Source organism: Lissotriton helveticus, chromosome 12 (assembly GCF_964261635.1).
Source record: "Lissotriton helveticus chromosome 12, aLisHel1.1, whole genome shotgun sequence".
NCBI classification, from domain to species: domain Eukaryota; kingdom Metazoa; phylum Chordata; class Amphibia; order Caudata; family Salamandridae; genus Lissotriton; species Lissotriton helveticus.
Window position 1 is genome coordinate 458539652 of NC_136073.1, and position 10549 is coordinate 458550200.

Consider the following 10549-nt stretch of genomic DNA (forward strand, 5'->3'; position numbering starts at 1 on the left):
TCCGTCAAAGCCTCTTCTGGCAGGCTTCTATTGTCCATCAAATCCTGTTTCTGTTGTTTTCTTCCACATGGGCCTCTTCATTCAAGCCTTTCATGAAAATGATGTTACTCGGTATCCGTTGGAGTGCCTTCCTGGCAAACACTCACAGCTCACTTGAAAGTCTCAATGTCTCAATGCAGTGCACCAATATTTCCTGTGCTGCAGGCACTACAGATAGTGTGCTCTTCATTGATCAAGGGCACAGATCATCTCATGCAGACCCAAGTACTATTAATCGGGGAAGAGCAACAGACTGTCACTCTCAGCAACACTTTCAGGCTCCAACACTCTCTTATTCAGTGTCAGAGGATGCTCGGGCTGCTCTTTCATGGGCACCATAATGTAGTGCCTTTTGCCAATCTCAAATCCTCAGGTGCACTGCACTTCCGTTGGAGCAAAGGAAAAGGGGTTGTGTGGCCAAAACTCAGGCCAAGGGGCTCAAGGGACTGCACACTGTCAGAGGTTAACCAGCACATGACAGATGGGTGGAAAACTGAAGCCTCAAACACAACAAGAATCCTTCTCTTTCGCTCTTTGCACTGAAATTCTGGTTCTGTGGCAAAACCAGATCCTCCTTCTTTTCTGATGTTCAACGCCTTCTGATGAAGCAAGTACAATAGTTGGAGATATCACTGATGGCACGCTGGCGATCGCTGTCTGTGTGCTGGGACTTTAGGGCCAAGGTATGTAGCCCTCATCTGTAGCTGACACTGATGGGATTGTGGGTGAGTTCCGCAGGTTATCATGATTTAATCCCGCAGAACCTAGTGACGTAGGAAATGTGACACAGTTGTTTCCTTCAATTAAGTACAAAAACAGTTCATTGTATAACAAGGGACTGCAAGCAAGTGGCCTGCAATCTTTAAAGGAGTGGCCATACGTCATGGGACATTTCTGGTCTAGAACACACTGTTATTCTGAAAGAATACAAAAACAAAGGTAATAAGCAAAACAGTGCCTCTGATTTCTTCAATTGGGTTTCCATATGAGAGCATATCCTCTACCATCTAAGGGTGGATAGCGACATGGGAATTCTATCTGAATGGATGTCCTCACACATAGCGGCATTGTCTAATGGGGCAAACACATTTTATTTCTCAATGATTACATATAGGTGTTCCTAAATTCCTTATCTAGAGCACCTCAAAAGAGAGATCACATCATACACACTATAAGGGACATGTAGATACCTCCCCTTAATAACTGTGCAGCAGGTGGACCATACAATACAAAAGCTAATGATCAAAATGTGGAAACAAGAGACAAGAACTAGAGAGTCCTGGTATTTCCATTATTTAAAATACATCTGGTCCATCAAAAATTAAAGCAGCAGGAAAAAGGAACTAAAAACCAAATTAGAATAGGCATTGAATTTGTCATATTCAAAAAAACGTAAGGTATCTCCTATTGAGGTGGAAAACGTATCTTACTATAGTATTGAGTCAGTTAACCAGTCCATCACTAACCTAACAGTCAAACTGGGAAACATCAGAGTAGGCCTAAAGAAAAATTTTGAAAACCAGTCTGGTCATACAAAAGGGAATTATACATAATATGGGGTCTCTGGTACATTACTGCAGTATGGAAGTGTGAACCTGAGCAATACACCAACTGGTGAAAGGAATTTGGAAAAGGGAAATGGGACTAGGTAAAAATGAAGCCTTTGGTATGGTACAAAGCCATACACTGCTTAGGAAGCAGAACAAAACTGACTAATGTAATATAGAAATTAGGTCACCATGTACAAGAGTCACAAATCTATAATTTATCCTTACGTCCAATCAAGGATACATAATTTTAGGGCTGCCTGTTCCTTAAAGGAAGAGGACAGTATCGTGACTAATTGCAGATGACACACTTTAATTCTGTATATCTCTTTTTTATTTTCCTTCAAATACCATTAAAGCCAAATTTGACATACACTGATGAAGTGTTGTCTTGTTTTGCTCACAGCATGAAAAATCATATCTGTGAAATTTAGTATCAGCTAAAAAAAAACAACAAAAAACACATATGCCAAGCCATCAGATATACGCACTGAATATCAAGCACAAAAAGCATAGACAAAACAATAGCATATGTAAATAAGCGGTAACACACAACACTATTGCATGCACTTTTATGCACTGTGAACCTGCAGCCCAAAACAGAATATTCAGGCTTGCTTAATTTGTCAGGCTGCTTCTGACACACAGGACCAGCAGGAACAATTCATAAAAGGATAAAAATGCAAAAATATGTAAAACACACAAACATTTCTGCACATAACACACAAAATATCAACTGTAACAAACATCTTTTGAAAACATGCTAAACCCTTTTAACGTTCCAAAAAGATTTTCACAGACACTCTGCGTTTCCCGTGCGCCAATACCGTTTGAGGCCCTGCTTTTCCAAGCAATAATTTCTCCATCTGTTTACACTTACTCCTAACTCCCACCTCACTCTAAGGCTGAAAAAGACAAAAAAAAACCTTCCCAACTCTTTCTAACCTGCAATAACCAACCCTATTTAAAAAACACATGATATATATATTACTCCTGTTAGGGGCTACAATTTATTTCTATACTTAGATTATTAAAACAGTTACTGTGACTAATTCGCAGAACATAACACACATACCAGTTTTTAGAACAAATGCTTGTTTGCAATGGTACTCATTTCATCTACCTTAAATGGATGAAGGTCTCAGTTAGGTCCAGCAAAAGTTAAAATCTTCCACCCTGATATTAAACTCAAACCTCTGCACCAGGCACATTGGCTCACTGACCTATTTAAAAGGAAACCCAAATGGGAACAACCTGCAAATTTGTATTATACCTAAATGTATGCATTTACTGAAGCCTAAAGCACTTTTAAAGCTATTGTAAATGGCAAAAATGCCCAAATTTTACCCAAATTCGACTTTGATATTTGGGGCACTAAAAAATAAATATCCTATAATAATGTTACATATTAATCATCCTCAGATTGTTCTTTACAAATTGCAGAGATTGGGCATTAAACATATCTCCTGCAAATCCTGAAAAAAATGAGTTTTTCACGCCTGCGTCAAATAAAAATCTATATGCTAATGCCCTAATTATGCAGTATACCATACCTTAAATTAAATTATAATGCTAGGAGGTCACAGTATAAGTATTAAGCTTCATGAATAGTAAAAAACAAATTTTGTAGCACTGATTTTTATAACCCTATCAGTTTTGATAATTCCACATATTAAGGCTCTGTAATTCCTTGAATCTGACTTCATTTTCTTTTCTTTTTTTTTGTGCCACTTAGGCTGACGAACAAAGTGGCCTGGCCTCCCCAGGTCATGTACACATTAACCAGATTAAACTGTAAGAAACTAACTTTCGTCACCCGAAACTGACCTGCAAAGCCAATTTCCCTGATTGATCTTTATCTGAGATTGCCAATCAATGTTCAAGACATCGTTAACTTTTTAGTTTCCTTGGACTTGCTCTATCTTGTTTCAGCATCTTTTACGGTTTCTTTCTTTTTAAATGTTTCTTCATTACATGGGTTAATTATTACTTAGCAACTGAGCCAAGAGTTTGCTTACAGAAATACTTAAAGAAAGGAAAACCCTTAATTGAAATGTCTTCCTATAATACAAAATAATGAACCTTATTTTTGTAACCTTTTTAAAACAACATTCTGAAATGCAAAGTTTTCACCCGTGCAACTGAGGGGAAAATCCTGGCTAAATAAAAATTCCTGTTTATTCGCGATTGCTTGTGTTGCTTGCTTAGCGGCAGCAACAGCTGTTTCCTAGTGTTGAAAAGTGGGCACGGTGGCTGTCTATTTAAAACTAAAACTAAGACATTTCAAGTTTCAAAATGCGTGTGCAATACAGCAAAATCCAATGTATTCAGATGATGTGTTTGCCTGTTAATATCTAATACAATGTATCTAAGGAAAATGCTGTACGTTTTTTTTTTTTTGCAAAACACCCAATTTCGTTTTTGGGGCTTTTTATTCCTAGTGAATGTGAATTTACATTTTAGTTTTTTAACATTGTACATGTGCATAATTGCTTACTCTATAAATTAAATAGCAACATAAGGGTTCCCACTAGTACACCACTAATTCCCCTCCAATTAGATCTGAATTTTAAACGAACTGATTATCTGACCATCATTAGACCATTAATGTTTTGGATAAGGATTTGGTCTACCCCAGAATTGCTAGATTACAGGAATGGCCTTCGAGAGTTACTGAATCTGGACTTTTTTAACTCCATTCTATGGTTTGGGCATATTAGAAAATGGCTCACAATGTTGGGCTTGTATTCGTTGTGGGAAAATCCAGAGAATTCACCACCATACGCCAAGTCCATAGTAAAGAAAGCCTTTTGGTCTTATATGACTAATAGGCTTGCACATGAAAGTAGAACTGGGACCCTAATACAAGATTTCTTATCCTTTAAAGATGAACCCTGTTTTGAATCCTTTTTGGACGAAATAGAGCCCCCTATGGCGAAGTCTCTTTTTCTGAAATTTAGGTATGGGAATCTTATGTTGAACTTTAATATAGAACGTTGGTCAAAGAAAAAATTGGAATGTCTGAACAGCAAAAGTGGGAGATGTCCTATGTGCTCAGCCTTTTGTATGGAGAACGAGGTCCACATGTTGTTTATATGCAAAGCGTATTCGAAAGCCCGAAATAGATGGCTAAAACCAATGTGTGCGCTCCTAGGAACTAGATCTTGTCTTACAGCATATAGGATCTTAAAAACTAACACTGCCCAGTTTATTGTATTCAGTATTAGTAGGTTCCTCTATTCTGTGTATTTTGTTCGCAGGAAATCTGGCCAGATGCTTTGAGTAGGACTCCTTCAAAAGCTTATCTTTTGCTGCTAAATGAAATATGTTTTAAAGAGGCTGGCGAAAATCTAATTTTGCACTGAATCTTAAAAAATTAATTGTTTTTAAAAGTATTGATGTACGTATATTGCTATGATCCTCTGTTTTATGTATGTATACACGTGTGTCTTTTATGGCCAACCGGCCGAAATAAAGAATAAAAAAAAAAAAAAAAAAAATAGCAACATATAGCTATTTTTGCATATCACATGGTTCATTTCTGGATTTTTATTTCATTTCTGATTAATATTAATTAACTAACATTTTGCATAACAGACTGAAAACATCAAGAAAAAAACACAAACACACATTGAGCTCATTTCAGACAAACAGAAAGGGGTCAAACACTCAGGACACACAATACGGCGCGCTTTTATCCATGCATTTCGTGAATAGCGCCAACGCTAAGTACTTACAGAAATTGCACTAATGGGAAAACCACATAGACATTTAAACACACATTTAACCCACATATCAATACTCAGGACAGAAATAAAGGACAGCGCACAGACTGTACTTAAACCAAACCATTTGTAAATACTAGTTGTAAGTCATATTTACAAGAAACGCTTCTCAATTGTGTTCCAAAAGACTGCAAAAACAGCCCAACAGACTGATGTATGTCCAAGAAGCAAAAACACACTCAATTCACTAGCTTTAACTAGCAGAACACCAAAAATCACTCTGCATATCTTCATTCATAAAATTGCACAGAACAAAGGATCCTTGTATGTATTATGTCCATATTTTAATTCCCTGGGGATACAAAATCACCAAGGAAAAAATATGTTTGTATACCTAAACCTATTTAAGTATTCCCTCTAGGGAAGCCGGCTAATTTACTTCACGTCACAACATGGTACCTTCCAAATATAAAGCAACACATTCTCATGTGAGCTTTCAAACAGGCATGCCCAAAATATTGCAAAATATACAATATGATAATCAAAATAGTGCTTAATGTACTTTTCGTACGTGCACCGTTCAACTAAACCAAATAGAGAACATTCTCCTCATTACCTGTCTACACAAATTGCAATTTGCATATACAAACCTATACAAATCCAAAAGTTGGCCAACACAAATTCCAAAGTTCCAAAGCTACAGTAAGCGTTACTAAACTACCTTACTCTTACCAATCAAAAAGGTTATCCAAATTCTAACTGTCAAGTTCTAAATGACCTAACGGTCTCTTTGTTTTTTTTTTTAATACTCACGCCAAAAAGTTTCTCAGTCAGGAGTGACATCATGTGGAGGATCAAAATCAGGAAGATCAGAAATACACTGGGCTGCAGAGACGAAGAATCCCCAGAATCCCTGTACACAGAGTACCTTCTTAGTAGAATCCTGTCTTGTCTTCCTCAGTAGCTTTCTGTCTCCTGACAAGATCACTCCCACAGAAAGTCACTTCTCTGATGAAGCCCGCGTTGGAGAACTGAAATCTTCATTCTCAGGGGTCTCACTAATACAAAAGAACTTGGCATAGAAGCTGAAATATTAAAAGACATCTTTATTAAATTTAATAAGTGAGGCCACGTCACACAGAAGCCGTAGCAAGTGAATGAGGTAGTCTAAAGAATACAGAACACAGAGGTCTTTTATATGCTTAGGATTTACAAACTCAGCATAAAGAAAGGGGCAGTCCTAGCTTCTGCAAGCATACAAAACACCTAATATGGACATACAAGATCTGCAAAATATTAGCCAATAGAAAAACATCATGTAACCAGAATGTCCCCCTTACGTCGTGTTTCTGCCCAACCCATAAGTTAATCAACTTCAGCACTTATAGGTCAATCAGTAATGGCAGAACATGTCTGTATGTAGTTAGGCCAGCTAGTGTCTGAGATTGCTTTCAAAGCAAGGACAGAGGGGGGTTTTCTACACGTTGCAGTCCAAAGGGCAGAAACACTTCATGAATAGAGCAGTCTATGTAAAGGCAACACAAATTGATGACAAATGTAAGATGGAGTCAAAATTAAAGAACCTCAAGACCAAATTAAAATCGCCTCCTAACACTATGAAGTCATTAACTTCGGTTAGATGAAGACGTAACGTATATAAGGAAGCTGGATCGTCCAGGTTCGGTCCGTAATAACTTACAAACGTCATCCAGACTACGTTCATTTTCAATTTAGCAATCACCTACTTTCCCAATGGATCAACTATGCATTCACCCAACATAGCAAACGCTGTTTTTTAATCAGAATGGCTACTCCCTTTGTTGTACAGGATTGGGTTGTGCAAATACAATGTTCAATCCATTTCTGGTGTTTTAAAATCATTAACCATTCCTCTTTGAGTAGATGAGATTCTTGAATAAGGAAAATCTTACATTTGGATAGTCTTAAATATTCTAATACCCTTTTTCTTCTAGGGTGTACCCTCAATCATTCACGTTACATGACATGATTTCCAGGTCCTTTACTCTATCATTTTCAGCCATATATTGTTAAATGATTGTAACGGTTATTTAAGAAAAAAGGGCAGATAGTTTTTTAAGATAACATTGTTAAATGAGAACATTTATTTTGATTTTCTCTCACATGCTCCCCCACCCAGTGTTGTAGTAAAAATATTTTTTGTTACATTTCAAGTGACACCCCCCCTCCCCTGAGGAAACCTCTCTTACAACTATTAGAGATATATTCCTCTAATTTTTAGGCTCTATCTCTGACCAGGCTGTCTTTTAGGAATTTTATTTGGATGCTGAGTTCTTTATTTGATTGACCAGGGCATTCACTTCTTCTGGGTCTTTAAAATTGAACATTTTGCTATCCCACATTACTCTAAGCAAGGCGGGAAAGCGTAACTTGGCTGTAGCACCTAAACCTTTTAGTTCTTGCATTGCTTTCCCCAGTTCCCATTGCTTTTCCTGAGTATAGTGAGATATATCAGATCTAATGCGAAATGTCCAACCAGCCTTTTTATAGACGCCCGCTTTTATCCCTCCTGCCAGGATCTTTTCTTTTAGCATATATGAATATGATTTAAAGTTAACCAGGATTTTTCTGGGGTTTTTCTTCCCTGGTTTTTTAAGAAACGGATCTCGGTGAACTCTTTGTATGTCATCTTCTAGTGTCTTTTTATCGATGTCTGGATGGACTTCTATCAGGAAATTAGTAATGAATGACCTTAAATCATCCCCTTCTGCATCTTCCAGCACATTTAAGAGTCTATTGTTGTTCCTCCTTGCAGCATTTTCCAAACTCTCCAATTTCTCTTTTAAGATTTTGTCGTACCCCTCAGAGCCTGAATTTCCTGGGTATTTTTATCTACCCGTTTTGATAGATCATCGAACACCAAATCCATTACTCCAACTCTGTCAGATATAGCATTTATGTTGGATTTAAGAGCCTCACAGACTGTATTTTTAGTTGATTGTTTTCAGAGATTGCGAACTTGTCTCTTATCTCTGTAAGCAGTGTTGCTAGTAATCCCTCCGTAGGAGAGGTAGGTCCCTTATCACATGTTGGATTTAAAGTACTTAAAGGGTTTGATTCTTCAAGTGGACCCCCCTTTCGTAATGAATCGTTTTCTTCTAGAGATAACAAAGAAGAGGCGGGTAATCCACCCTTCGAAATATCATTGGGGTCTTGTGTAAGCGATTCATATCTGTTTTGTAGGGATATTGGCTCCATTTCCTCTCTTACCTCCCTATCTTTTTTATTTAAGAGTTGTAGTGAAAATATTTGAGAACTCAAAGGGTTGTTTTTAGACACTGTTAGGTCTAAAATCTGTGCAGGTGCCTGATTTGGATCCTTTAAAGGAGACTGGGTGGCCTGTACTTTGAAATAAGACCTTAGTGATGGGAAGATTCGGACGCTTCCGGGTTTTTTTTTTTTACTGATTTTTTGCGTTCTTTCTTAGATGGGGTATTTACCATATTTGCTTTTGACTTTAATGCAGTATTGATGGATTTTACTTTTTTCGATTTCTACTGTGTCTCTGTGACCTCTAACTGTGGCAGCTCTTTATCAGGGGATTCAAGTGACTCAGGGGAGGATTTGTACCCCCCCAAATATCCCTGCTTCATAGAGTGTACCTATTAATTTTATTTTCAGTGCGTAGGCCCCGCCCTGTTTCTCCTTACTCTCCACTCCACGTTCACAGTTCAATTTTGGACCCCAGTCTCTCCCCTTCTCCTTACCGGAATCATTGAAGTTAGCCATTTATCTGAATCAAACTCCTCTGTGTTCTTCAGATTTTGCCCATCCTTGCCTTCTGTAGCCCTTTTTTCCTGGGAGAGAGTGTTGTCCAGCTTGGCAGGGACACAAGCAAAACATTCACAATGCAATGGTCTCGGCTTTATTAAAGTTAGAGCTATTGGCATTGCAAATGGCATTTTCTTCATTTTTTGTTTTAAAAAAAACATAAATAAATGGTATTGTCATTTACAATGGCAATAGGTGAGCATTAGAGAGTAGTAGAGAGTATTAGCGGACACAGAGCCACACACATACAGAGCCACACACACACACAGAGCCACCCACACACACACAGAGCCACACAACACACACACACAGAGCCACATACACACACAGAGAGACCCCCCCCCCACACACACACAGAGCCCCACACACACCCCCACACACACAGAGCCCCCCACACACACAGAGCCCCACACACACACATACTCCATAATAGCTCTTATTACAAACTTGTTCGGACAGTGGACCACTCACGCACAAAGCACAGCACCAATCCAAATATCACCAAATTATTCAAATTTCCAATGAAACAGCGTGCATTTTCCATATGCTCCCTGTCCCAAGAGCATTACCCAAACCCGGATATAAAGTCTATTTTTGTCCTGAATGGAAAAGCACCACTACAAGGGTAAGTCTCCTCCAATCATGGGAGATTAATAAGTCTTTCAAATGTCCTCTTATATAGACGCTGAGTCGTGATATACAAAATTCAATGTTCTTTTAATGGTGCACTTAGAGACAAGACACCAGCCAACGCGTTTCGTTCTGTCACCAGTACTTCTTCAGGGCTGTGAGTTTAAAAACATACAAAAATAACACTATAAGTGCCACACAAAACAATATATACATATGCATATAGGGTTCGCACTCGACGCATGCAGTATACTATTGCAAGAGGTGCTCTTACGATACAGATTGCTCTGTATTGTGTTGTTCTCCACATAAAAGAGCACATCTAAAAACTCAATCTGGGTGTTACTTGACTTGATGGTCAATTGGACGTTGTAAGACTTATTAATCTCCCATGATTGGAGGAGACTTACCCTTGTAGTGGTGCTTTTCCATTCAGGACAAATATAGACTCCATAATAGCTAGCTGCAGAGTTCCTTCCAACCAAGCCACTGAATAAGATGTAGCTGCAAGCAATAAAAGGTGCAAATAATCACAAAAGTGTCAAATAAGGTCAGAAACAAACTAAAATAGAAAAACTGTATGCTCAGCCACTTTCAGCTCCAAACTCTAATGCGCCCCTCCACCACCACGTGAATGGCTACTTGGAGAATGGTATGAGCCGCAGTACCATGTCACTTCTACACACACAAATGACAAGGGGGTTATGGCGTTAACACACGGAAATGTGTGTCAACTGACCCGAGAGAGCAGTTGAAGTATGCAACACACGTCTGACACTCTGGTTATGCCACCCATAC